Below are 27,753 nucleotides of genomic sequence, written 5' to 3'. Positions count from 1 at the left end.
TCTTCAAGACACGCCTTTTCAGATCTATTTCATTTAAAAATGTCAATTATTAAGGCTCTCTCAGTCTGGTTAGCCAGCTCTCCCATTAAAAACCAGTTGGCTGCATATATGTAGTGACTGGAATGAAGGCTAAGTGGATCTCATTGACTATGAGATCCTTATTGGGATGGCTAACCTGGGCCGATCAGGGAACCCTGGCTGACAGATATAAACAGGGGATTCAGAGAGTCTTTTCATTCTAGGGACTGTCTTTAATCTGGTTGGTCAGAGTCCATGTGGTGTGCACATGTAAATAAAGGGTGACTTGGTGAGGGGATACAGAACTCCTTGGAGTTATTTCAGTACAGATATCAGTTTGCAAGGCCAATGCAACTAAAGCAGAAGCAGAAATGTGACAAGTGCGTTATCTCATTCCAAAGTGCAGGTACAAACTACAGGTCATCCTAAATATATGACAGGCACTTGAGATAAACTAAAATGTGAAATTCTAATACAATAAAAAATTATAAACAACAAACAGGCAAGAACTGCCAAATATTTCTGCTTAAAGTTGTTACCAGCTTTAACATGAATTTGTGCAAAACAGCAGACTAATGAATTGATCGATGTGCTGTAATTGGCAATAAAAACAAAGTAGACATTTTAGGGCCATCAGGTTATGCTGATCAGTAACATGTACCATTGGCCTCAGAGAAGAGTCAGGCAATAACCATCTTCAACAAGGGAGAATTCAACTTTTGTTCCCTGACATCCAATGGCATTACCATCAGTGAATTTTCCACTGGAAACATCCTGGAGTTTCCATTGGCTAGAAGTTGAACTGAACAATCTATATAAATACTGAATACTGAGGTGGGTTGGAGGCTGATATTCTGCGGTGAGTAATTCACCTCTTGACTTCTCAAAGCCTGCCCATCTAGAAGGACAATGGCAGCGGATACATGGGAGCACCAACACCTTTCAAATTCCCTTCCTAGCCACATAACATTCTAACGTGGAATTATGTAGTCATTCTTTCATTGTCACAGTCAAAATCCTGGAACTCCTTCCATAAATGCACTTGTGAGTGTATTCACAACAAATAGACTGCAACAGTTCATGAAGGTTGCTCACTACCACCTTTTCAAAGGAAATTGCAGTGGCCAGTAAGGCCCACATCCTATGAATGAAATAAAAACTAAATTCAATATTCACAATATTACTAAACATTCTTGGAAACATAAGCCAACCTAACTGACACCCCATCTACCACCTTAACCAGCAACTAATATGAAATACATAATGCACTGTGCCAACTATCACTCACCAGCATTCACCAGTACTCACCTATACTCCTTCAGCAGTACCTTCTGACTTCACAATCCTTTCCAATTAGTATCAAATGCACAGGAACAGAAGTCTGTTCTGGTTCCCCATTGACTTGGAGCTACATTACCATTCCTTCATTGCTGCTGTGTCAGGATGTTAGAATTCCCTTCGTAGTAGTGGTCTGGGTCTATTTACACCAGATGGACTGCAGCAGTTCAAAAAGGTGACTCACCGTTACCTTCTCAGAGGCAATTAGAAATGAAAAGCAAATACAGATCTAGTTAGTGATGTTCACATCCATGACAAAAAAAAAGTGTACACAGTAATTGGAACAAGATCTAGTTAGTATTGTATGCAAGATTAGAAATAACAGTTTTGACAGAATATCAGCACCAGAGTATCTTGACCTTCTTATCTAATTCTCCAACCTGCTCTCCGATTGTAAATGTTCTTACAGACTCTACTAATTTGATTCATAACAGCTTTGGATTGATTGAAAGCTTTCAACAGAAAATTGAAAGTAATCTTCTGATTGTTACATAGAAGAAAATGGAAGAACAAGCTTTGGGTTCAGTAACAAATTGCTTTAAGGGTGCAGTTTCCTATTTTTGGAGCAGTCTGCAAATTGCATTCAAAAGTAGAATAAAATTGCTCTCATTAGGTTAAACTTTAGTAACCAGGAAAATTCAGTTGCAGAATCCCAAACATAAAACAGAGTGGCACAATCGAGCAACATGATAGAACAATTTTTTTTTCTACGTTTTCAAATTAAAATATATTTCTTGAGGTTTTTATGAGTAGAAAATTAATGCAGCTTTTCTAATTCATCTGAATGTGAGATTATAGCCAAACTAAATGTTTTTAATAAAAGTAATCACTTCTCCACCATTTAAATGTTTCTTAGGCAACTTTGATAATTTATTTTGATATCAATGAAATTTTAAAATGTGCCTAGTGGTGCTTCTGTGTTTACAATAATGGGCATGAATTGAAGATTCTTCACAAACTAGTGCAATTGGCAGAATGTACAGTTTTGAACTGGGGATATTGGTTGGAATAAACACGGAGTAACTCAGCAGGTCTGGCAGCACCTGTGGAGGGAGAAATAGTTAAAGTTTTGAGGATGGTATGCATCTTCTTCAGAAGGCAGTATTTTGCCCTTTTTTTGTGTGTTAGACCTGATTTGGATGGGTTGAGTTTTGAATCAGACTATGGGCAGGTTGAAGGATTCGCATACCACATTGATAGTGTCTCTATTTCTGAGCCAGGAGGCCTGGTTTTGAATGACCTCTCCTCCAGAGGTGTGTAATCATTCTCTGAACAGGTGGATTAGGCAAAATAACTGCCTAGAGGTCTGTTGGGGCATAAATCTGTCTTAAATTCCTCGGCTCTGTGCAAGATTGTGAAATCCATCCCAATTTTATGGACTGATCAGCAATGAATATATATATATAAATATGTTCAAATCACTAGCCTGGATTTTCTAATGGTGGCAATAACCCACAATAACTGCTTTCGTAACCAGGCAACTGCAAATCTGCTGTTGTTCAATTATATATTACGGAATGAAACAGAACTATGGGGTACTCACAAGATTTACCTTTGTGCCACAGATACCAGATCAGCAGAAGAAGGTTGTTTTTTTCAATTTTGTTCCAGGTAAAATGAACAATTGTCAAGTTAAATAAGTAGTTGACGTATAGGAGAAATAAATAATTCAGATACATTTCACATAAATAATTTATAAAGACTCCATAACGGCTTTTCAATTGAATTATCTGTGTTGAGAGAGCAGTCACTCAATTTCATCATTTACACAGAAACATGCAAATTATTTTTAAGGAGCAGAGAAGTATTATTGGGCTGAACAAACATTCCCTTTTTTTGTATTTGTCTCTCGTACATTACTAACTTCTTGTAGCATCATATTCCTCAAATTCTTCTTTATTTCTTGAATCTATGTTTATAAGCTTCTTCAATGTTTGCTATAAGCCTTTTAGGTGAAAAGAAGCCATCAAAATTGCATTCTTAATTTCCTAATTTTTAACCTTTATGGATATGCTATTTTCCAAATCCAATTTGATGGCTTTATCAAGAAAAGGCTATAATATTTTGTCATAATGTTAATGTTCCTTTTCTGCATCAAAATCCTACCACTCGATCACAACTTCAATAATTGCTGACCCTGGTTTGAGTTTTAACTCAGTGGACATTTTGACTACAAAAAGTGGTCATTACTTATCCAATAAATTTTTGAAATGGTACTCAAATTAACAATCAGCAAGTGCAAAATGCATCAGCTCAGAGCCCATTAATATGGCTATTGCTTTCGCCAAACTCTTATTGTTATTCTTCCCTGTAGTCTCCTTAGTGCTCATCAAAGCTTAAAATGTAATCTTTGAGGTAAGTGTTCCTTTCACAACTCTCAAAAATCCAAAGCCAAATATAAAGGTATGACACTTTCTGGTATCGTAGAAACTCCTATTATGTTAGTCTGCTACCAAATCCACCAATCAATGTTGCTTTATGTTTCTACATTGATGATCAGACCAAGCGGGAATGCAGAATTCTTGGTGTTGTTTGCACAAAGTGAATTCTGCTTATACATTTTCTTTAGCCTTGCTTAGAGTTGCACTGAACTATTAATGTAGGTCAGATGTCATTCAAAACTCCCACAGCTCCCAGGATTTATAGTGATCACAGACTCCAATGTTTAGCTACCTGCTAGAACTTCCCCTGAGTTTTAACAACAAGTGGCAATCATTGCATTCAAATCTTACTGAGTTCCTAACTATTTACACTAATTGCAGTTCAGTTATCTTTTCAGTAGCACCGCTTAATGGTTATTTTCTGCATGGAGCTTGCTTCTGTCTTAACAGTCATCTGGGAACTGCTCTTTGGTGATGCCTCCAAAATGTTTTGAGTGATCTATTGAAAATCTTGAGACAAACCCCCACCCTTGTTCTCTGGAAAAGCTGAATATAGCCAATATTTTGAAACAGTCATATATAGCAACTGTTTGGATCTGTCTATTCAATGAAAACTATAGTGTTTACTGAGTGTTGGCTCTGACTGAACAAAGGTGCACACACAAAATTAATTCATCACACCTTCAATATGAAGACCTCAGAAATTAATTACAGCAGTGTCATAAAACTGATGCAGGAACTATTCAGCTGGTCAGTTAGCATCTATGGAGAGGGAAATAAACTTCTTGGATCACTAAGGGCTTTGGAATGCAGACATTCGGATCAAAAGCCATCACCTACTGACAGAAGGACCAGTTTGGACATTACAGGGGGCAGCCTACACTATTCCTACCTAGGTGCGTGCCATCCATGAAGGACAGTGGACACATTTCTGATACTGCCAGATCGATCGCATAGCCAGCAGCTCATAGGCCTCAATAATGCGATCAGGAGAGATGGACGCAGCCAGGGCAGATTGGCTAGGTCAGATGGGCATCGTCATAGAGGCATCCTCACTGAGCTAAATCCAAATTAAAATTTTGGCTGGGCAATGGGCCCAGCCACAACAGTCACAGGGCAAAACCCTCTGGAGGAATGTTGGACCCATGTTCTGGATCGCTTGAAGCCCAGATGGATAAAGTAAGCAGGGTTAGTGATAACGGAAGGAATTGCTATTAAGTTTTAATTGTTCCTAGGTACTGGGGAGTTAACAGAAGAATGGATCATGGCAAATGTGGCACCCTCCTACAAGTAAGGCTCTGAGGATATTCCTAGTAACTACAGGCCAATTAGTTGTTAGTAAGATTTTAAAAACAGTAATCAGGGACTTTTGAAAGTTTTGGTTATTAAAGAGTTCCAACAATGACTTCCAAAATGCAAGTCATGCTTGACAAATCCAATTAGTTTATTGATAAAGAGTTATTGATGAAGGGAATACAATAGAAATTGTCAATGTAGATTTTAAGAAAGTAATTCACAATGTATTACAGAAATGACATGTGAACAAAACAGAGATTCCTAGAATAAAATGGTCAGTGTCAGTTGGATAAAGAATTAGCTCGAGAATAGATAACAGTGGCTCATGTTAAATGGTTGTCTTTCAGAAAGAAAGAAGATAGTGGAGTTCTCCAAGATGAAGGACATAGCAGGGTGGAAAAGTGACAGGTGGAATTTAGTACAGAATGTATTGGGTCATGCATTTTAGCAGAATCGATGGAGAGGGAATATAGACTTAATGACACAGTTCCATATAATATGCCAAGCAAGATGATCATAAGATTTTTAATGAACAGAACTTTGATGGTGAAAGGGCAAAATGAGAGAGAGTGGGTAGCAAATTGTGTGGGATGTTGAGTTTTATAAATAGCAGTACTGAAAACAAAAACAGGGAAGTTAGCTAAAACTTTTTAAAGTTCTGATTAGCACAGAATGAGAAACTTGTGCCCAATTCTGGTCACCACAATTTAAGAAGGAAAGGATAATCCTTGAAAGCTTGAGGAGGAGATTATCACAATGGTTCCAGGGATGAGGAATATCAACTACAGTGTTAGGCTGGAAAGCTTGCTGTCATTCTCCTTGGAGGAAAGGGGGCTGAGGGATGGAGGATGCAGAGAGATAAGGGAGAATTGAGAGGAGTGCACAAGATTATGATGTGGATAGAAATGAAAACTGTTCTCATTTATTGATGCCGCAAAGAACACAATTTTAAGGTTTTGATCAAAAGATACAAGGGAGATGCAGGGGTGAAAAGGATGCCTTCTTTATGCATGGAGTGCAATGACCTGGAATTCATTGCTTATGAAGTTGGTGGCAGCAGAGACACTCAATTATCACAAAAGAGAACTGAATGGGTATTTGAGGGAAATAGGCTTGCAGGGAAATTGCAACAGAGCTAGGGCATGTGGCCACATTGATTGCTTTACATGGAGCTGGCATGAACTTAATAGGCCAAATGGTCTCTGCCTGTGCCATAATGATTGCAGCACTCTGTGATTCTATGACTTGGTAAATGCAGAGGGCATTGAGCAGGGGAGGTGATGGCCTCGTGGTATTATAGCTGGACTCAGGTAATGTTCTGGGTACCTCAGATTGAATCCCACCACGGCAGATGCAGGAATTTGAATTGAAAAAAATATTTGGAATTAAGAGTGTAATGATGACTGTGAACACATTGTTGATTGTTGGAAAAACCCATCAGGTTCATGAATGTACTGAGGGAGGAAAATTGCCATCCTTACCTGGTCTGGCCTACATGTGACTCCAAACCCACAGGAATGTGGTTGACTCTCAGCTGCCTCCTGGGAAATAAATACTGCCTCGCCAGTACACCCTTATCCTGTGAATGAATGAAGAAAAAGAGGATCTGAGAACAAGGAGACCCTTGTGTGGTTCAGGGAGTAAAATGAAAAGTTGACCATGGCATTGAAGATGGAGTGGACATTGTTGAGGACCCTTTGACCACTAGTTATGAATGATATCTCAGGGTTGGGATAGAGAGGCATCTGGTCTTCTGGGTTGCAGAAGGGCATGTAAATATGTTGAGTGTGGGAGTACTTGGGTTGAGGGTTTTGGGGTGTCAGAGGACAGGGCTGTCAGCCCTGGCCCAGAGCAACATCAGGGTCCTTGATTTAAGACCCTAATCCTGCTGCCCTTCTCATGTTCGCTTCTCTATTCATCCATCCCAATACAAGGACTTTGGAGGACTGCTCCTCTCAAAGCAAAACTGAAACACAATTTTCTCCCTCTATGCTTTGAGTGTATCTCTTAAGCTTAAAATATCTCTTACTATCTCTAATAAAGGTCCCTTGACAATATCAGCTCAATTTCCTACATTTCCATTGTCAACTGTTTTTAAAAACTTAAAGGTTCTTCAAAACAAATCTCCTAGTCCAAAAACCCTGAGGTACAATTGTTAATTTTGTAATCACACAATCCTAATTTAAGTAAAAATGCTGCCAAACTAGCCCTCACAAATTGTTTTTAAAAGAAATCACCATGGCTACAGAAATAATTGCTGTTAATTATTAACTTCAGACATACAGCTAACCCATACTTTACTACTGCAAAACTCAAAATCCAAAAGTAAGTTACTTTAATATAGGTATTAACTCAGATAGTTTATATCACAGTGATCCTAAACATTCATCTAATTATGAGAGCTCTCCATCAACACTGACATCAGCAAAAGCTTTAAAAAGTATTCCTCTCTTGTTCATTAAAAGTATCTCACAATCAACTCATGGCAGACCCTTGTACATTTAAGAGAGGAGTATGCTCCATGGGATTCTTCTGACCATTTCTATTCCTCATTTTTTTTCAATTATGGCACTGTCTTTTCCAATAGGATAAGACATTCATCCCCATGAAACTGTATACAAGAGAAGTGAACTTCATCTCAGTCAAAACAGTGTCAAATTGAATGCATGAAGTTAGCATGAAGCATTAGCTTGAAGAATGGTAAATTTGGATTGAAAACATCCTAAAAGCCCACTGTTTGAACAAGCATGGAGAAAATTTCCCTATATGTTCTGACAAAATATTTGTTGACATATGGACAACAGACAATTGTTTCCATACATCATTTTGTCAGTAAATGTAATGCAGCAGCAGATTCATGCAACCATTTAATGAACTAATTCAATGAATAGAGAATCTCCTTGGATATTGTCCTACTGATATTCAAAGCTCGGGAATTTCTAGAGATTGCCTTTGTTGCTTCTTCAGAAAACAACTAGCTCCCTCTTGTGTCCTAGAGAGAAAATCTCAGGTGTTCAGCTGACTATGTGTTCTTCTCACAAATACCGAAATAACTGTTCATGATTCATTCCTCCCATTTAATTTCACTGGTTCAAACCATGAGGCCTAACCTGATTGTGGTAACCTAATGTTGGTCATGTGAGGTATGGTTCTCTTGATAATTCCTATCCTTGCTCAATATTCATTACCCAGCCAGAGAAATCATGTCTTTATTTTGTCATCTGTTTTCCTTTTAGCGAAAATCTTGAATCATCCACTTGAAAACCTGATGTGATCCAAAGAAACCCTAATATTTGTCTTAGTGGATATACTAACTGGATCTCCTAGATCTCCCACTCTCAATCAAATTCACGATGCCATCATTGTAGCTGTTCATAGCAGATATGTGTATCTTAGAACCCAGAAGCTATTTGGAAATTATTTTCATCTAGATCTCAGTTTGCTCTGGATCAGGATCTTAATTTAGCTCTGCAAAATTTAATACAGCTCTTTGTAGATCAGTATTATAATGCTATCATCATTTATTTTACTAGGAAACTGAAATGCCAAAATTATTACTTTCAGCCCGCAAATTTTGCAATGATTTGTACTACCTGCTTTCATGCAAATCAGTACATTCTCCAAACCTATTATCATTTTTATTTGGGATTGAAATCATATTTTCATCACTTTATGCATTGCTGCAGAGAACAAACTCATAACAATGGTTCAATTATTTCAATACCAAGGAATTATGTATTTTACGTTGTCTGCACCACAAAATTTGGTCACAGTTGTTCTCTCCTCAACCGAACACTGAGGAAATCATGAACTAATCAACTCAATGCTAATTTGAGAGCTGAAATATGCATATGTATTATAATTACAGCTGAGAGGCCAAAGGCATAACTTGAAGCTTCCCCTTCAGCTCTCTCATGCAAAAGTCAATGCTGAAGTGTTTGTGATCATTTTTGACCACAAACATAGAGTGGATAATCCATTTTGAGGTCCCTCTAAGGTGTCCTTAATGGATGCCATTTAAATCTGAACTGCGTAAGACCCTCCTTTTGTCAGATATGTTCCCACTAATTCTAAACACAATCAGAGATTCCACTTTCCTCCAAATGGATTTAATTACCAGTGATAATTACTAATGCACTTGTGTGAATTTGACTTGCCAATTATACATGATACTAATATTGTTCAGTTTTTTTTCACACTTAGCCTTAATCCTGCTCAACAGCTTCACTGTCTGTCTTTTCAGCTGAAACCAAGCATTAGACCATAGAATGCATTTCGGATTATTTGCTTTTCCCACACTGCAAGGGAGATAAAGGACAGGCACTGGGTTTTCTATGAATGATAATCTGACAAATAACCTTCAGAATCACTTTCAGAGAAGCATTGATATTCTGGCACAGGATGAGGCTATTTGGTCCATCATGTCTATGATTGTATCAGAGATAATGGGAACTGCAGATGCTGGAGATTCCAAGATAATAAAATGTGAGGCTGGATGAACACAGCAGGCCAAGCAGCATCTCAGGAGCACAAAAGCTGACGTTTCGGGCCTAGACCCTTCATCAGAGAGGGGGATGGGGGGAGGGAACTGGAATAAATAGGGAGAGAGGGGGAGGCGGACCGAAGATGGAGAGTAAAGAAGATAGGTGGAGAGGGTGTAGGTGGGGAGGTAGGGAGGGGATAGGTCAGTCCAGGGAAGACGGACAGGTCAAGGAGGTGGGATGAGGTTAGTAGGTAGCTGGGGGTGCGGCTTGGGGTGGGAGGAAGGGATGGGTGAGAGGAAGAACCGGTTAGGGAGGCAGAGACAGGTTGGACTGGTTTTGGGATGATTGTGCTTATTCTCCATGAGAGTAATCCATTTGATTCCTAGTTCCTATCTTAGTCTAACACAGTTGAATTGTTTAGACCCAGTTATTCTCTGCTTTATAACCCAGTAACATTCCTTCATTATATTTGGAATTTGATTAAAATAAAATATTAAATGATCAGTACAAAAGAGAACTGATAATAATTCAAGTTGGCAGCAATCCTTAATAAAACTGTTTTTACCATTGGTAGAACATTTAAAGTTACTATCGCTGGCAACCCTAAAATGAGTGTTGATGAAAATGAGCAATACTTATCACCTTTTTTGATGATGTAAATGACTGCCTATTCTATATGTGAATGCTCTAAGTTGGTCAAGAGACAAATTTTGATGTTAAGTATTTTGTCTAACATTTCTTTAGATACAGGCAGTCCCCAGCTTGTGAACGGGCTTTGTTCTAGAGTTTGCTTTCGACACCAGTTGGAACACAGTGCAGAACAGTGTAAAACAGCTGATCACAAGCACAAGAAAGGTACTTCAGGGTGGTACGGAGACTCAGTAATTAGAACTGGTGCCTCACAACACTAGGGATCCAGGTTCAATTTCACCCTTGGGTAACTGTCTGTGTGGAGTTTTCACTTTCTCCCTGTGTCTGTGTGGGTTTTCTCCCATGGTTCGAAGATGAGCAGATTAGGTGGATTGGCCATGCTAAATTGACTAGAGTGTTGAGGGATGTGCAGGCTAGGTGGATTAGCCATGCAAAATGCAGGTGTACAGGGATAGGGTAAGGGGGTGGGTCTGGATAGGATGCTTTTCAGACAGTTTGTCTGGGTGTGATGGGCTGAATGGCCTGCTTCCACACTTTAGGGATTCTATTAAATTTTTGCATGTCTGATCTTTAAAATTACACATCTGTAAGCGATGGAGCTCAATGTTTATCATTGGGATTCCCTGTACTTTCCTTTATTTTCCATTAAAGATTTCCAAGCCATGATTCTGCTCTAAACATATGTTGGCATTCTGTATAAGTACTCTCTTTTTTAACTTCTTGTGACATTCTGCTGACTTGGTCCAAAAATGCAGTAGCATGCATCAGTGCAACCATTTTAGTTGTGGTTGATATTTGGAGAAAGATTAATAATTGTCATGTCTCCACATTCTGAAATTTCTGTCAGAGGTGGGGACACCCACACTTGAGTTAAAAAAAATTCGCTAGTAAAAGAATAGGAATCTTTCCACCATTTTGATGTGGAATACTTGTGCCTTTCAGTGTTTGTTGGTAAAAGTCTCTTTTGTTATTAATAGGTATCCCTTACTGAAAATTATTGGCCACGATTTGTAGGTGCAAGTGAATGCTACTTCTTACCAGCTCTTCAATCAATCATGTTTAGATTTCTACCCCAGCAGATATTAATTTTCACTCCTGCCACCTTATTACCATTAGTGCACACCAGCCTTCAATGACTGATAATGGTAATAGAAAAGGCATGAAAGTCAATGAGTCTAATGAAAAAACGTCAATCCCTTATTTACTACACACATGTTTACACACATATAAGCTTTTGACCCTTGGGTCTCAAACATAATTTGAAACCAAAATAATGAATAGGTCATTTGGCTTCGCATGGTAAATGTAACTTCTCACAGGGTGACTTGGTAATAAAATCTTGGTCAAAAAATCCTTTTTAGTGAGTGACCCCATCACACTCCTTCACAAAAGTTGGGGGCTGAACCAGACCATTGGCAATTTTCTTGTTAATTTGACTGCAAGGTGAGATTTTAACTACATATCTACACTATGACCAAGACTGCATACTTCTACATCCGTAATGGTGCCCACACTTTACATCATTAGCTCACCTGCTGCTGAAAGCTTTGCCCATGCATTTGGCTCTAGATTTGACAACTCCAGTTCTCTTGTGACCAGCCTCCTGTCTACCACTGACTATAAACAAAAGCTGATGCAAAACTCTGATGCTCATTTTTAACTTTTGTTACAAAGGGTGGTCAACACCTCTCTGATAATTAAAACTGAATCACCTAGAGAAGCTCGCCTTCCCTGGTAATCTATTAAAGGAAATGTGAAAAGTGCTATAATCTGCCTCTCACTCCCAATTTGTTATAAAAGAGTCGCTAAATCAAAGAAATCTCTGATGCTCACTTTATAAGCAACAAGTAAAAATTTATTTATCTAACAGATAAAACAATTCCCCCTTAACTACTAACTATTCTGAAATAAAACAAAATTCTAATGTTATGCTGTTCCGATAAATATGTCCTACTTATATAAACCAAAGTCATAAAAAAAATAAAACTTGGTCTGTCAGAATTACAGCCAGGATAAGTCTCTGGAATGTTCTTTGCGTTTCTACTATTTTCCATTCAGGAATGCTTTTCTGCATCGAATGTGTTAAGAATATTAGCTACAAGTGCTGTAGTACCTTTATTTAGAACATTACTTAATACTGTAAAAGCTTATAGAATTTTTGTGAGAGCCAATGTGTTTCTCTTTAGATGGCAGTTTGTTCTCACAACGATTTTCAAATGCCCTCTTCCTTTATATCCTTGATGACCTATTGATTTATTTCAATAAGCTTGCTTTTAACAATTAGATTTAAATTTAGAGATAATGGGAACTGCAGATGGTGGAGAATCCAAGATAATAAAGTGTGAAGCTGGATGAACACAGCAGGCCAAGCAGCATCTCAGGAGCACAAAAGCTGACGTTTCGGGCCGAGGCTGTGCACTCTCCCGTAGCTCCTCAAATTCTCTTGGGATTTGCTTCACCACCTCAACTAAACCCACTGGTTTAGCCTTTTTTTAAAACCACATCCTCTTCCCCAGTGACTCTCTTAAACCACCAGCACAGCGACTTGATGTGTTCCCGTCTATTACAGTGGAAACACTTGAGGCCGTTCACCTCTTTTCCACCCTCTTGGGTTTCTTTCTTCATATGTGGTAAACTGTTCGCAGTGCAATCTATTTTTGCTTTTCATTAGAGGACCTCCCCATTTCCCAATTTCTATTCATAACAGAATGAAATTGCCTTCGGAAGCTAGATTTTGATTTATGCCCTAATGCATATTCATCTGCCATCTCTTCAGCTCTTCTCACTGTTTGAACGTTCTGTTCCCAAACATAAGTTGTTATCAGTTCTGGAAGTGAGTTTTTAAACTCCTCCAGCAGAATAGTCTCTCTAAGATCCTCATATGTCTTTTCTATCTTTAATGCCGTCGCTCATCTATCAAAGTTACTATGGTTAATTCTTTCAAACTCGACCTAAGTCTCATGTGGTTCCTTTCTTATATTTCTGAGCCGTTGTCTACGTGCTCCTGGTACCAGTTCATAGGTACGCAAAATAATCTGTTTTACTTCTTTATATTCTCTTAACACCTCATCTGACAGCACTGTAAATACCTCACTAGCCCTACCTACCAACCTGGACTGAATTAACATTACCTACACAGTCTTCGGCTGGTTCATCTGGTTAGCCAATTCCTCAAAGGAAATTAAATAAAGCTTTGACATCTTTTTCATCAAATTTTGGTAATGTTTTGGCATATTTATATACATATTCCTATCGGGTCTTTGGTTATGATGGGTCTGCTCATCATCACTCTCCTTTCCTCATGAGCCTATCTTCTTCCTTCATTTCATCTTTTAACTTGGCTATCCCGTTTTATTTGCAATTTCTGAAGTTCAATTTCTATGTCTCTATTTTTTTTTGTCTTTCCTCGTTTCGTAATCATAATTCAAACAGTTCCTTTTCCTGTTCAAGCTGCTTCAACTGCAATTGCATTCTAGCTTTTTCCAAAGATTCTGATGGCCTTTCCGGCAAATTTAAATGTCAACCAACGCTGTAATTACCTCTTCATTTCTCACAGGCAAAGGCAATCCAGCTTGTCTGCCAATTCCAGCAGCATTTGCTAGCTCACCTTTTGTAAAACCTCCAAAGTCATTTCTTCCACCTCAGAAAACTCTTAGTGACTCAAAGAGCCATGACCTCACTTTTGATTTAACCAACCACAAGTAACCAAAATTTTACAGATTTTCCATTTCTCTCCTAAGTTTTATTTAAAGGTTTCGGACACTAATCCCCAAGTCTGCTTAAATATGCTGACACCTTTCATGCCTCAAACCTGTTCAAATCCATCCAAATCTGTTCAGACCCATTCAGATCCCATACACAAACCGGCCAGTTCGTGGACTCGAGACCCAATCCCTTACAAAGCACAGAATGAAAGAAATCTCTGATACTCACTTTAGAAACAACAAGTAACAATTTATTTATCCAATTCTAACAATGAACAAATTAACAGAACTACTAACAAACCAAGCAATTCCCCTTTAACTACTAACTATTCCCAAATAAAACAAAATTCTAATGTTATGCTGTTCCAATAAATACTAATCCCATTTATACAAACCCAAATAATAAGAAAAAATAAATTAACCCTTGGTCTGTTGAAATTGCAGCCAGGATATGTCATCTAGAACGTTCCTTGACTCCCCCACGCTGCACCGTTCCATTCAGGAACGTCTTTCTCTGTCAAATTCTTGTGGCAGGAATATTAGCTAAGGTTGCCATAATAGATTTCTTTAGATGGTGTTTACTCTAACAGCTTAGAGATTTCTGTGATTTTCTCTTCAGATGGCAGTTCACTGTCACACTGATTTTCAAATGTCGCCTTCTTTTATACCCATGGTGACCGATTAATTTCTTACAATAGGATTGCTTCTGGGTTGTCAAAACCATCCGCTTTAAATTATGTCAGGTTTTGATATCTAGGGCCAGGTTTAAATTACTTGGGTAAATTAAAGAAAAGACCTGTTGTCTTGATAAAGAAAATGCTGCTTTGCCTGCTAACAGTGTAGCCTTTTGATAAAATGTTTCAATTTCAAAAACTCTCTCTGTGCATCTGCTGCTGCCTACAGACGCATTTTGTTTTTAATCTCCAAGCCTAAAAAAAATCTTCTAAAGGGACTACACACTCATTCCTCCTATCATTTTACAAACAACAAATAGTCTACCCAATTTCACAACACTTTGAAAATTCTATTCCTCCAGCACCCCTATGCTCACTGGCCCACATTACTCCTGGCTTGGAAATGGTTCAAATTTAAAATTCTTTTCAAATCCCTTCATGTTCTCTTTCCGTCTTTCTTCTTTCTTTTAAGATTAACTCTTTGAGTAAGGATTGTGTCATTTGACCTGATACCTTGTTATGTAGCTGAGTGTCAAATGTTGTTTGATAATGCTCCAGTGGATTACCTCGAGGTGTGTTACTGAGTTAAAAGTGCACTATAAATGCAGATTGTTGCCCTGTCTAATTTTGGGAAACAGAGTGGCTTCAGTATAAACGCTCTTTACCACTTTATGCTGACATTTATCTTTGTTATAAAATCAGCAGTGATGGGAATTTAATATTTTGTTCCTTCCTGTAATTCTCAGAGTATTTTACCGTTATCGTCTTCTTATGGAATATAATCAAATTTATGAATGCAAAAATTATTTTACTAACTTTTGTTGCTCAGATTGAAATTACATAATACACAAAGCTGAGAAAAGCACAAAGTTTCGCAAAGACTTATGCATCATTTTATCGCTTGATATTTTATAACTTTTTCCTCGTTATCCAAACACCCATCCAGACCAATATGCTTAATGACTCAACTCATTCTAACATGATGGACATGATTTATTATTATTAGAACCACATTTCCATTCAAACTTGCATCTCAGCAATGTGTTCAATCTGACATTTCCTCTAGGCTATTACATTCTCCTGCAGTGCGTGTGGGCGTACTCTATCTAACTCACAGTGCCTTCCCTTGTGCTACTAGAGTGATGATGTGTGGTTCTCACTGAGTAACAATTATACTTTTGAACCACATCTAATTATAGGCCATGAACTACAGTAACAACCACATTCACTTGAGTCAATGCAGTGACACAACCTGACTATGCCACTCAAACAATAATATCTTTGGAAACCCACAGGAGACTTCAATGTTCGTATTCAATCATGATTCTTTCTTCTTGCCAACCTGTGAGGAAATTTATTAGTAACATTTAAATAAAGAAAACTTTACTGAGTCCTGTAAGATTTCAGTCAGCACAAGAAATTGTAACGTCTGCTGTGTGACATATTGTTTGGAATCAGAAAATAATTTTGAATATGACATACAGTTGCTGACATCTCAATAAATATCGATAGGTATTTTTGTACTAAGCCCACAGGCCAAGACTCGTGGTGCATTGGGCAAATGTCACTGGCCTATTTACAATGATATTAATTCTCATCTCTTCACAGTGGAGAGAGAACACAAAGTGAAAAATAAATCTACACTCTTTCCTCTTTATTCAGTGCAGATCTGTATCAGAGATTCAATAAAATGCCTCAGGCCAACATAAATCTGCTTAGGTATTACTTTAAATTCATATCTTTTTTATAAAGCACACTTCTCCTCAGTGTAATATACTGCAAGTAACCACGGAATAGAAGTGTAGAAACATAGAAAATAGGAGCACAAGTAGGCAGTATGAGCTTTGCCATTCAATATGACCCTGGCTGATCATTCAATGCAGCCTTCTGTACCTGCCTTCTCCCCACATTCTTCGGTCCCTTTAGGCCTGAAAACAAGATCTAATTTCTTCTTGAAAACATTTAATATTTTGGCCTTAATTTTTTTTGTTTTAAAGAATTTTATAGGTTCACTGCTCCCTGGATGCATAAATTTCTCACCATCACTGTTCTTAATGGCCCGTCCCATATCCTTAGACAATGACCACAAGTTCTGGACTCCCTTGACATTAGGAACATCTTTCCTGTGTTTACCCTGTGTAGCCCTGTTAGAATTTTAAAAGCTTCTGCGTGATCCCATCTCATTCTTCTAAACTCCAGTCAGTATAATCTTAACCAGTTCAGTCTCTCTCCATACATCAGTCCTGCTGCTCTGAAACCAATCGGGTAAACCATTATTCCACTCCCTGCATGACCAAGACATCCTTCCGCAAATAAGGAAATCAAAACAGCACCCACATTGTGGAGTACAAGGACACACTGATCTTGTTGTTCCTTCCCTTTTCCCGATATATCATCATTCAGAAAATAATCTTCTTTCCTGTTTTATGCTTCCAAGGTGGATAGCCTGACATTCATCCATACTATACTTCATCTGTCATGTATTTGCCCGCACACTCAACTTGTCCAAATCACATGAAGCATTTCTACATCCTCCTCACAGCTCACCCTCCTACCCAGCTTTATGTCAGCTGTAAACCTAGAGATGTTAAATTTAATTATCTTACCTGTATCATTAAAATGTACAGTGAATGACTGGGGTCGAAACATTGATCCCATGGTCACTATCTGCCACTCAGAGAAGGACCAATTTATTCCCACTCTTTGTTTTCTGTCTGTCAACCAGTCCTCTATCCATGTTAGTACGTTATCCCCAATCCCATGCTCTTAATTTTACATGTTAATCTCTTATGTGGACCTTATTGAAAGCCTTCTGAAAATCCAAGTAAGCCATATCCACTGGCTCCCCTTATATAATCTACTTCTAACATCCTTGTAAAAATCCAGTAGAGAGGTTTCTGGGTAATCTAAGATGGAGGACAGGTAAAGTTTGTGACTGTAATAGCTGCTCTTTTTTTGAGGTATTTTTGGTGTTGGAGCCAATTCCCTCAAATTCTTGGAATAGTAATTACTGTTTTATATGCTGTTGCATTGTTTTGGAACTTTGGGAAGAAAAAAGATCAAAACAATTGCAATCTACAATCACAACATTTAAAAGGATTCTGGATGCATAAATGAATAAGAAGGGTTTAGAGGGATATGGGCCAAATGCTGGCAAATAGGACTAGATTGATATAGGATATCTAGTCAGCAAGGACAAGTTGGACCGAAGGGTCTGTACTGTACATCTCTATGACTCTATGACTCCATTTGTCAAGCATGATGTCTCTTTTATAAGTCCATTCTGACTCTATCCAATATCCTGTTATGGTTTTCTGAGTTCCTTACCATTTAAACTTTTTATAATGAACTCTAGCATTTTGCCCATTACACTTCTCAGGCTAAGAGATAATGGGAACTGCAGATGCTGGAGATTCCAAGATAATAAAATGTGAGGCTGGATGAACACAGCAGGCCAAGCTCTCTGATGAAGGGTCTAGGTCCGAAACGTCAGCTTTTGTGCTCCTGAGATGCTGCTTGGCCTGCTGTGTTCATCCAGCCTCACATTTTACACACTTCTCAGGCTGCCTACTTGTTCTATAATCCCCTGATTTCTCTCTATGTCCTTTTTTTAAATAGTGGGCTCACATTTGCTGCCCTCCAATCCATAGGAACAATTCCAGACTTTTGAAAGATGAATACCAATGTATCCACTTCCTTAAGTACTCTGGAAGGTACAGTATCAGAACGTGGGAATTTGTCCACATTTAGTCCCATCAATTTTCCCAACACCATTTCTGTACTAATATGATTTCCTCCAGTTCCTTCCTATCACTAGGTCCTGTAATACCTAACATTTATCGAACATTACTTGTAACATTGTTTGTGAAGACAGAATGGTTTGTACTAATCGGTCTACCATCTCTTTGTTCCCATTATAATTTTCCCAGTTTCTGACTGTGAGGGACCCACATTTGCCTTCAGTAATCTTTTTCTCTTCACATGCCAATTGTAGCTTTTATAATCATCTTGTACACACTCTGCAAACTTAAAATCAATCCCTTTGTCCTCTTTTGATGAATAAGAGTAGTAAAAGATAAAGCATGGACAAATTCAGTTTACAAAGCCATCTCATATATATCAAATAGAAATGAGCTTCCAGGTGGTTGTGCTCCCTTGCCATACTAAGAATTCTCCAATATGGACAATGTCACTGATGGAAGAGACAATGTGCAAGCAATTGTAAACAATTTTGGAGATTGAGAATTTACCATCAAAGCTAGTTTCTATTTCTTTTCATGATATATTTGTTAAGTGGATAATAAGTTGTTTTAAGAAATTCAGTCTTTTTTCCACCATTAGAAATATTTTGTAAGGACATTATAATGATATTTTAATTTAAAGCCATAACCATTAAACATGCAACAATGCATTGATCTACATTGTTATTGTATAGTCTGAAAAGGAATACACATGGTTAGATATCTAGGTTTGAAATTGCACTGTTCCTCTAACTATTCTTTTATTTCCTTCATTCATAGGATGTGGGCATTACTGACTGGGCCACCATTTATTGTCCATTCTTAGTTTGTCTTGAGAAGGTGGTGGTAAACTATCTTCCTGAATGACTGCATTCCATTTTGTATAACATAGAAGTGTATAAGATCTTGAGCGGGCTTGACCATGGTATCTGTTGAGGAGCTGTTTCCTCTTTAGCGGAGATCTGGAACTAGGGGTCATGATTCCAAATAGAGCGTCTTCCATTTAAGATGGAGATGTGGAATTTCTTCTCTTAGCAGATTGTTGATCTCTGGAATCCTCTGCCCAGAGACCAGTGGAGGCTGTGTCATTGCAGATGTTCAAAGCTGAGTCAGACAGAGTTTGATATACAAGGAAGTCAAAGTACAGGGAAGAAAGTGCGGATGAGATCATAGACAGAACAACCAAGATCTTAGTGAATTGCAGAACAGATTTGAGGAGCCAGTTGACTTAAATTTGCTTGTACTTCAGCTCTGATAAAATTTCTAAAAGACTTCTAAAAGGAATTTCAGTTCTTTTGGCCTACATTGATAACTACAATCCTTCAAACTGAGAATTAACCTCGCAGCCCTGTCCAAATCCTCAATTTTACTCACAATTTGAGGGGACAAACCTGGGTAGAATGTTCTAACTAAGACCAGGTCAAGAGCATTAACAAAGACAGAAAAACTTACTTTGTCACATACTTAATTATCATGTTAATATACCCCCAATGCCCTGGAATGCTAAAAGTCTTTCTTCCTCCGACTGATTTAATGTTTTTATTGCTTTGTGTAGATTTAACATTCATTCTGCCCACATACAAAAGACAGATCTTTTAAAAATTAATCATTTTGTCAGATGAAATGAATAAGCATCTTTAAAATTCTGAAATTTGTGCGAATTGTGGTAAAAACAGAATCACAATGAAAGAATTGTTACATCACAGAAAGAGGCAAATTAAACTATTATATCTGTACCAGATGTCTCATTGCACAATTCAATTAATGCCACTCCGTACCCTATCCCTAGACATTCATCCTTTTCAGGTAACAGCCTGATTTTCTCTTGACTGCCCAGATTGAGCCTGCCTCCATCACACGCAGTAGATTCCAGATTCTAGCCACTCGCTAAATGAAAAGATTTCTCATGTTGCCATTGCTTTTTCAGCCAATTTCCAAAAAATTGTTCTCTTGCATTCTTGATTCTTCCCAGAGGAAGCTATAATTTCCCCATCTAATCTGTCTAGATGTCTCATATTTTTGCGTATTTATTTTAAACCTTGCCTTGGCATTCTCTTCTCAAAAGAAGGCAGGCCAAAATTCTCCAGCTGGTCTACCTGAATGAAGCAGCAACTCCATATTTAACAATCATCCCCATAAAAATATACAACAACGTCACTAATAAAAATCTAAATCATTCAACAGCTCCAACATTGTTGCTGTTGGACGCCAGCGGTCTCCAAAACCCTCTTCCTTTAGCTTTGCAGGTAGTTGCCAATCCAGCATAGCAGCATTGACTGCTGTTACTCTGCATCCATGCCAAAATGCATTTCGTGGCACATTTTATCAGTAGCTTTTTGGAAGTCTAAACAGACAATATCTGTTGAGGTTCCCTCATTTACTATCCTGCCAACTTCTCCAAAAGATGCAATCCAATTTGAAAGGCATGCCCTTCTCATTTCAAAAGCATGTTGATATCACATGTATACTTCTTCTGTGTCTAATTAGCCATAGACTGCATTTCCATTATTAGCTTATTGTTCTTACTTGCAAAGGACGTTGTTGGAATCAAAGGCAGATTAATCCAATGTTGTAGAGGCAGCAACACATTCACTTGAAGCAGAAAAATTATCACATTGACACATTCCAACTACGTTCAGTAAGCTGCTTGAGCAGTAGCAGGAAGAGGGAAAATATAATAATATTGGCTTGCATGAAATGTCTTAGCAAATTTGATTTCCTCTTTCGCAAGAATTATCTCTGGCTCTTTTAGCTATGTTGGGATTGTTTATGCCTCTGGGCTTTGCATATGATAAGATCATAAGCATCTGTTGACAACCTATCTATGGTAGTTATATTTTTTCTTCAATTAGTTAATTTCTATGATGCAGATTATTGCAAGGAATGCTTAATATGCATTTTTGTCATCTCCTTTGTACACAAATAAATAGAAGTTTAGAAAAGGCTTTAGTGGTGCATTTTTAAAAAAAAACTTCAGTCACTGAAATAAAACTACCTGGCAGGCAGATTTTACACAAAATGAAAGGTTCAGGTTCACTTCCTGGTCTCCTCTGAATTTGATACTTTCAGCTAGAATGGTAATAGTGATGCTACCATTGCCTTTAACTCCATTGGACTCAAGGAAGAAAGAAAATATTTTTTCTAGTACCCTATCACACGAGCACCAAATAGTCATAAATTGATTTTAACTGTTAGCCTGTAATGACATAGGCAGAGTTTTCTGCTTCTGTACTTGCCAGTCAATAATTTGTTTGTCCAATAAAATGAAGGTAAAAGATGATATAAATGGAAACTGCAGTCCTGCTGCGTAGTCAGATGCCTGAAGAACAGTGATGTATTTCTATCTGAGCCTTATCCAGCAAAAATCAGTGTATTTGAGAAACGATGTATAAAAGCTACAGGGGAAGTTTGTGTGCGTGGAGGTATAAATATTAGCCCCTCAAAGTAACTGAGCCAACTGTTACAAAATATGCCTGTCTTCTCAGAGACAGAGCACTGCAGCAGAATTATCAGTGTAAGGTTATAAAGTCGAATGCCTACACCGTGGAAGTAGACCATTCAGCCCATTAAGTCCAAACTGACCTTCTGAAGACCATCCCACCCAGAACACCCCCCTTCCCCAAAACCTATTGCCCTAACCCTGCATTTCCCATGGCTAAACTACTTAGCCTGTACTTCCCTGGGCAATTTAGCATGGCCAATCACCCAACCTGCATATCTTTGGATTGTGGGAGGTAACCAGTGAACCAGGAGGCAACCCACACCGACACGGGGAAAACGCACAACCTCCATATAGAGAGTCACCAAAGGGTGGAATCAAACCCAAGTCCCTGGCACTGTGCGAGGCAGCAGTGCCAACCACTTAGCCATGATACAGTCCACTTTGCAAGGTTAGGTAATAATGAGTTGTTTATCCATTCAAATGGATCCCTTCCCTGTCGTAGTGAGATTATTATCTTGCCCATGAAGTCTTCCCCACTTTTCCATTCTTACCTTACTTCTGAAACTGACGAGTTATTGCCAGTGTCAATTGGAACCTGAGAAAATTCAGCCTGATGATTCATTTTGATTGTCCCTACTTCAGGAGTCATCAATGCTTTAAAAAACCATTGCAGTTTGCTAAATGTCTGGAAGTGATCATTTGCATTTAAAAGCAATCAGTAACATTCAGATGAATTCATAAGTGATTATGTTTGATTATGCAGACTTGTATGTGCTTGGGAAGGGATAGAGTTTAAGTTATATATTTGTAAGTCATGTTTCATTCTTGCTGTTGGTAAAAACAAAGACAGTTTGGTTGTAATAAGTTGTATTTTCTTGTCAATGATAAAACCCTGGTATTCATATTCTTTCAATGTTAGACAGACAAAATTGGTCATTTCAATGGTTTAATCAAATTTTCACCCTTGTAATGACTCTGGGAATAATGGAACTTGATTTGCAGCACATTAACCCACAGAAATGAAACAAAATTTGGTGGCTATTCAGAAATTTTGCAACATAGACAATGTAAAATTTGATGTGGATTTAGAGTAAATGATAAAGGATAAAGGAGGAAAGGATAAAAGCCAGGTTTTGTATGAAAAAGGAGATGCCAATAGAAATTTCTGACGCATTTCTGCAGCTAGAGGAGCTTTTCTGGATGAACTTAAAAGAAGCCATAAAAGTCCTGTTGATTTAATTGGCAAGTAAATTAGAAGTAGAATTAGAAGTAGTATAATTGAAAGTCTAGAAAAAAATGTGTTTAATTCAGATACAGGAGAGAGATCAGGTTCCCCAGGTAGTGAATGTCAGAATCAGTTGATATTAAGCTACACTTAAAGCACTTTGAACATGATGAAAGAAGAAGGAAGCTAGGGATAGAAAGGCAATTTGAAAACTTGAATCTCAGAGAGAAGAGAAAGACAAGGAAAGAGAGAGGCAAAGGTGGGGGCGGGGGTGGGGTGGGTTTGCGGGGGTGGTGGTGCTGAATTTAAGCTTAAAATTATGCATGGAGAAAGGGATCTTTGGAAACTGAAGATAGAAAATACCGAACCAGGAGAACTGGCTGAAGGAAAAGTGAACAAAAACAGAAGTTGCTGGAAAAGCTCAGCAGGTCTGGTAGCATCTGTGATGAAAAAGTCAACATTAAAGCTTCGGGTCCAATGACCCTTCCTCAGAACTGAAGGTAGCCAGGAAAAATGAAACTGCTCATTCAAAAAAGAAGCAGGCTATTTTCGATGCGCATGAGTCAGGTCTGGAATCATAAGGGGAGACGATTTAAATTTAAGGAAACAACCTAGACAAACCGATGTTGAATCTGCAAGTGTTAATTTTGACACGTTGTTGTGAGCATGAGGAGTTGATAAAACCAAATATAACGTTCTCAGAGAGATCTTTCTCTCAGAAGTGTTTAAATATATGTTTCCTCTTCAAGTAAGAGCCTGTGTTGAAGACCAAAGGCTATAATTGATAAACAGGCTGATGATTATGAACTGATTCATTAAAATAAACCCTTCTTTTCCTCGTTTTCCTGTGAGCTGATGAAGGATAAAATGTGAAAGATTGAAAGCAAGGCGAGAAAGCAAGAAATCAGCTGGAAATGCCCTAGGTTACCCACCTGAGATCAGACAGGAAGGTACTGAGGGAGAAGACTGAAACGTCTTCATTGTAATAAAATTAGGCATCTTCATTCAGAATGCTAGAAATTGCGGGGTAAGTTATGAGACTTATTGGAGTTCATAAAAGTGAACCTGAACTTAAGAGGGAAATGCCATGTAGCATTTTTCTTTATATGTATATGTGGGACTTGGGCATTGCTGCCTGGGCCAGCATTTATAACCCGGCCTTAGCACCATTGAGAAGCCTTCATAAGCTGTGAGCTGCTTTCATAAAACCACTGTAGTCCACATGTGGTCGGTTGACCCACAATACTCTTAAGGGAGGAATTTCCATAAATTTAGTCCAGGAGCAGTGAAGGAACAGCTGTACATTTCCAACCCAAGGTGGTGAGTGGTTTGGAGGGGAACTTGCGGGTACTGGTGTTCCCATGTATCTGCTGCTCTTGAAGTTCTAGGTGGAAGTGGCCACAGTGGGAGGTGCTAACTAAGGATTGTTGGTGAATTTCTGCAGTGCATCTTGTCGATAATACACACTGCTGCTACTGAGCATCGGTGGTGGAGGGGGTAGATGCTTGTGGATGTGGTGCCAATCAAGTGGGCTGCTTTGTCCTGGATGGTGTCAAACTTTGTTCAAGCTGTGTTCAACCAGGCAAGGGGACGGTATTCCATTGCATTCCTGACTTGTGCCTTGTCGATGGTGAACAGACCTTGGGAGTCAGGAGGTGAGTTCTTCAGTTTTACCTTGAACTCCAACCAGGAAACTGGGGGTAAAAACTACAATGAGAGCAGGTGACACAGATACAGTAGATGAGAGAAATGGAGGGTTTTAATCTAAAGCAAAGATGACTCCTTTTTCTTCAAAATGACATAGCTAAACCCATAATTATAATAAGGAACACAGTGGTGTGAAGCTTCCTTGGTTTTTTTTGGAGAAGGAGCTAGTTTTCCTCTAGACAGTGAAATGAAAGGAAAGTCTTCCTTGATGTTGGAAGCAACTTGCTGCATCTTTATGTATTCGTTGAATGGCAGAGCTAGATTCTCATCAGGCAATAACAAATTGCCAATTAATTGGGAGTTTAGCTTGTTGGACATCATATTAACACGGCAACTTGACTCATTAATATTCAGCTTCCTATCATACTAAATGCATCAAACAAGCCACATGTCAAGAATTCTTAACATGGGAGTCATAGCGAGTACCTGGTGACTTCAGCTTGGCACTGGCTGTGGAGAGCCATTATGTCGCTCAGTCCCATCAGCATCTCAGATCATGAACCATGGGCATCACCCACATGCATCAATTCCAAAAACCTTTTATTTCAAGTAGATTAGGCAAATATAATTTTAAAGTTGTTCTCATCCCTGAATATGCCTATCCGCTTAGTATATATTTGTACATTTGAACATTTTTACAGTCAAGGTAAAGAGTCCTTCCACCAGCTGGGCAGCAAACTCTCTGCAACCATTTCAAGGAGGCTTCAATAGGTTTAAGTCCCAATCAGGCAGTCTACTGGCTGTCACTAGTGTCGTGTCTCTAAGGGTTTGCCTGCTGGTTAACTTGAAGGCAAGCCTCAAGCTTCCTGCACTGGTGGGAATAAGTGTTAGGAAGGTTACAGACGTTTCCCCCCGAACCTTCTCATATCATTACATAGTGGCCCAATCCCACAGTACGGCCAACACATTTTCGGCTATTTATACTTCTTACAAGCACCCTACCCAGCATTATTCGCAATACTACAGACAGGGTCGTGATCCTGTGGATTTCTCGGCCACAGAAACCTGTGAAGTCCAAGTCACTGAATATATACAAAAAAGAGATGGGGCACTTTTTAGATTTTGAATGTCTCAAGGGGGATGAGGAGAAAATGGGAATATGGCATTGAGATGGAGATTAGCCATGATCATATTGAATGGTAGAGCAGGCTTGAAGGGCCAAATGGCCTGCTTCTGTACCTTGTTTCTATGTTTCAGCATAAATGAAGCCCTTTTCATCTTTCTACTTTGCTGTCAAATTTTCTTTTCTCTCTCTTTCACCAGTTTCTTGGCTCATGCTTTAACGATTTTCAAAATGCTCCCAACCTTCAGGACCCAGCAGGCCAGGCAGCATAAAAGGAGCAGGAAAGTTGACATTTTGGGACAGGACCCTTCTTCACAGTTATCTCTGCCTCCAGCATCTGCAGTTCTTGCTATCTTACAAACTTCAGGCTATGTCTATTTTTTATTTGTTCATGGGATTTGGAAATTTATGACAAGCTCACAATTTATTGCGCATTGCTAATTTTTCTTAAGAAGGTGGTGGTGAGTTGCCTTACAAACCGCTGAAACTCACTTGATACAAGTGCACCCATGCAACTGCTTGGTATGGAGATCCAAACTTTTCAGCCAGTAATAATGGTGGAATGTCGAAACATTTCCAAATCAGGAACTTGAGTGACTTGGGCAGATCTTATATTATTGTAATCTTCTGCTAATCTAATAACCGTCTCAACTCCTCTAGATTGCCACAGTTATGCTTTTTTCTAAAGGCACCTTTATTATTCAGGCATGTATATTTATTAAGAATTTCAAATTTTTTGAAAAATTGCTAATCTACATCTCACATATTTTAACTTTGCCAATCTACCTCAACCAATCTCCCCTCACACCTTTGTAAATGCCCTTCTTTAAACTTAAGGCCCCAATTTCACACTTCACCACGTCAGTCTTAAATCTAATGCATAGATCTATCATATTATCCTTTCATTTCCCCAGAGTGTCCTTCACCATGAGATTGCCAATTAATGCTGCCTCATTAAACAATACTAGAATTATCCTGTTCTCTGGTTGGTTCCTTGATTTATTGTTCTGGCAAAATGTAATTCTTATTTTGTCCACACCTTCAGCTTTGCTGGTTGAATGATCAACAAGTGACTATTTTAAACATTCTTTTCTAAGATTAAATCAATCCAAGAATGTCCTCAATGAATAGTTCTGTTGCACATAGGAAATTGTTAATCAGCACATTATGCGTTAATCCAATTACACAAGACAGGCCTTTAAAATGAAAATGCATCTCTTATTTTTTGAAGGTTTACAGTGAGATATGAACACTTAAATTTTCCCTAATATCTTTACTCATGTCTGTGGCAAGCTGATAGTTTCTTTGAACAGAACTGATTAGCATATGATCTGCAAATGTTATTGTCCAATTTAGTTAGTATAACAATTAATTCTGGATCATGCTAATTTGCTTCTTGGAGAAAACTATTGGATCTCCATGATGATCTTTTGTAATCGCAAAAGATGGAGAATACCAATTGGTTAGATCATGGAACACCAGATATTGGCTACAATTACAAATTGTTTCATGCATGTTAAGGAATTTATAGGCAATGTAGTCATTTGCACCATACTTAGATTAAAAACACGGAATTGTTTACAGTTGTTAACATGCTTTCAGAAAATTGTTATAACTTCTTATCATATAATATTATTTTTTTAACAAAGTCATAAGACTCCTCTTTAAGTCTTTGTCTCCAAAAACATCACCTGGAGGAGAGTGGACTAATAAGAAGGAGCAAGGGTGGGGCTTATTGCTGCAGAGGGCTGTGGAGGCCAACTCATCTATCTAAGACAGAGATAGATAGTTTCTGGATAAGTAAGTGGATCAAAGATTACAGGGAGAAGGCAGGAAAATGAGGTTGAGAGACATATCAGCCATGAGCAAATCACATAGCAGATTTGATGGGCCAAATGGCCTAATACTGCTCCTAAATCTTGGGGTTATATGGCGTTATGGTCCATGGTCAAATATGGCTCCATGGAATGGGGACATTCACCACATTTTGCTTTCCAATAACACATTGAAAGTTCTTTCTGATATAAAAC

Source organism: Stegostoma tigrinum, chromosome 4 (assembly GCF_030684315.1).
Source record: "Stegostoma tigrinum isolate sSteTig4 chromosome 4, sSteTig4.hap1, whole genome shotgun sequence".
Classification (NCBI taxonomy): Eukaryota; Metazoa; Chordata; class Chondrichthyes; order Orectolobiformes; family Stegostomatidae; genus Stegostoma; species Stegostoma tigrinum.
Note: the sequence above shows the minus strand (reverse complement) of the source record.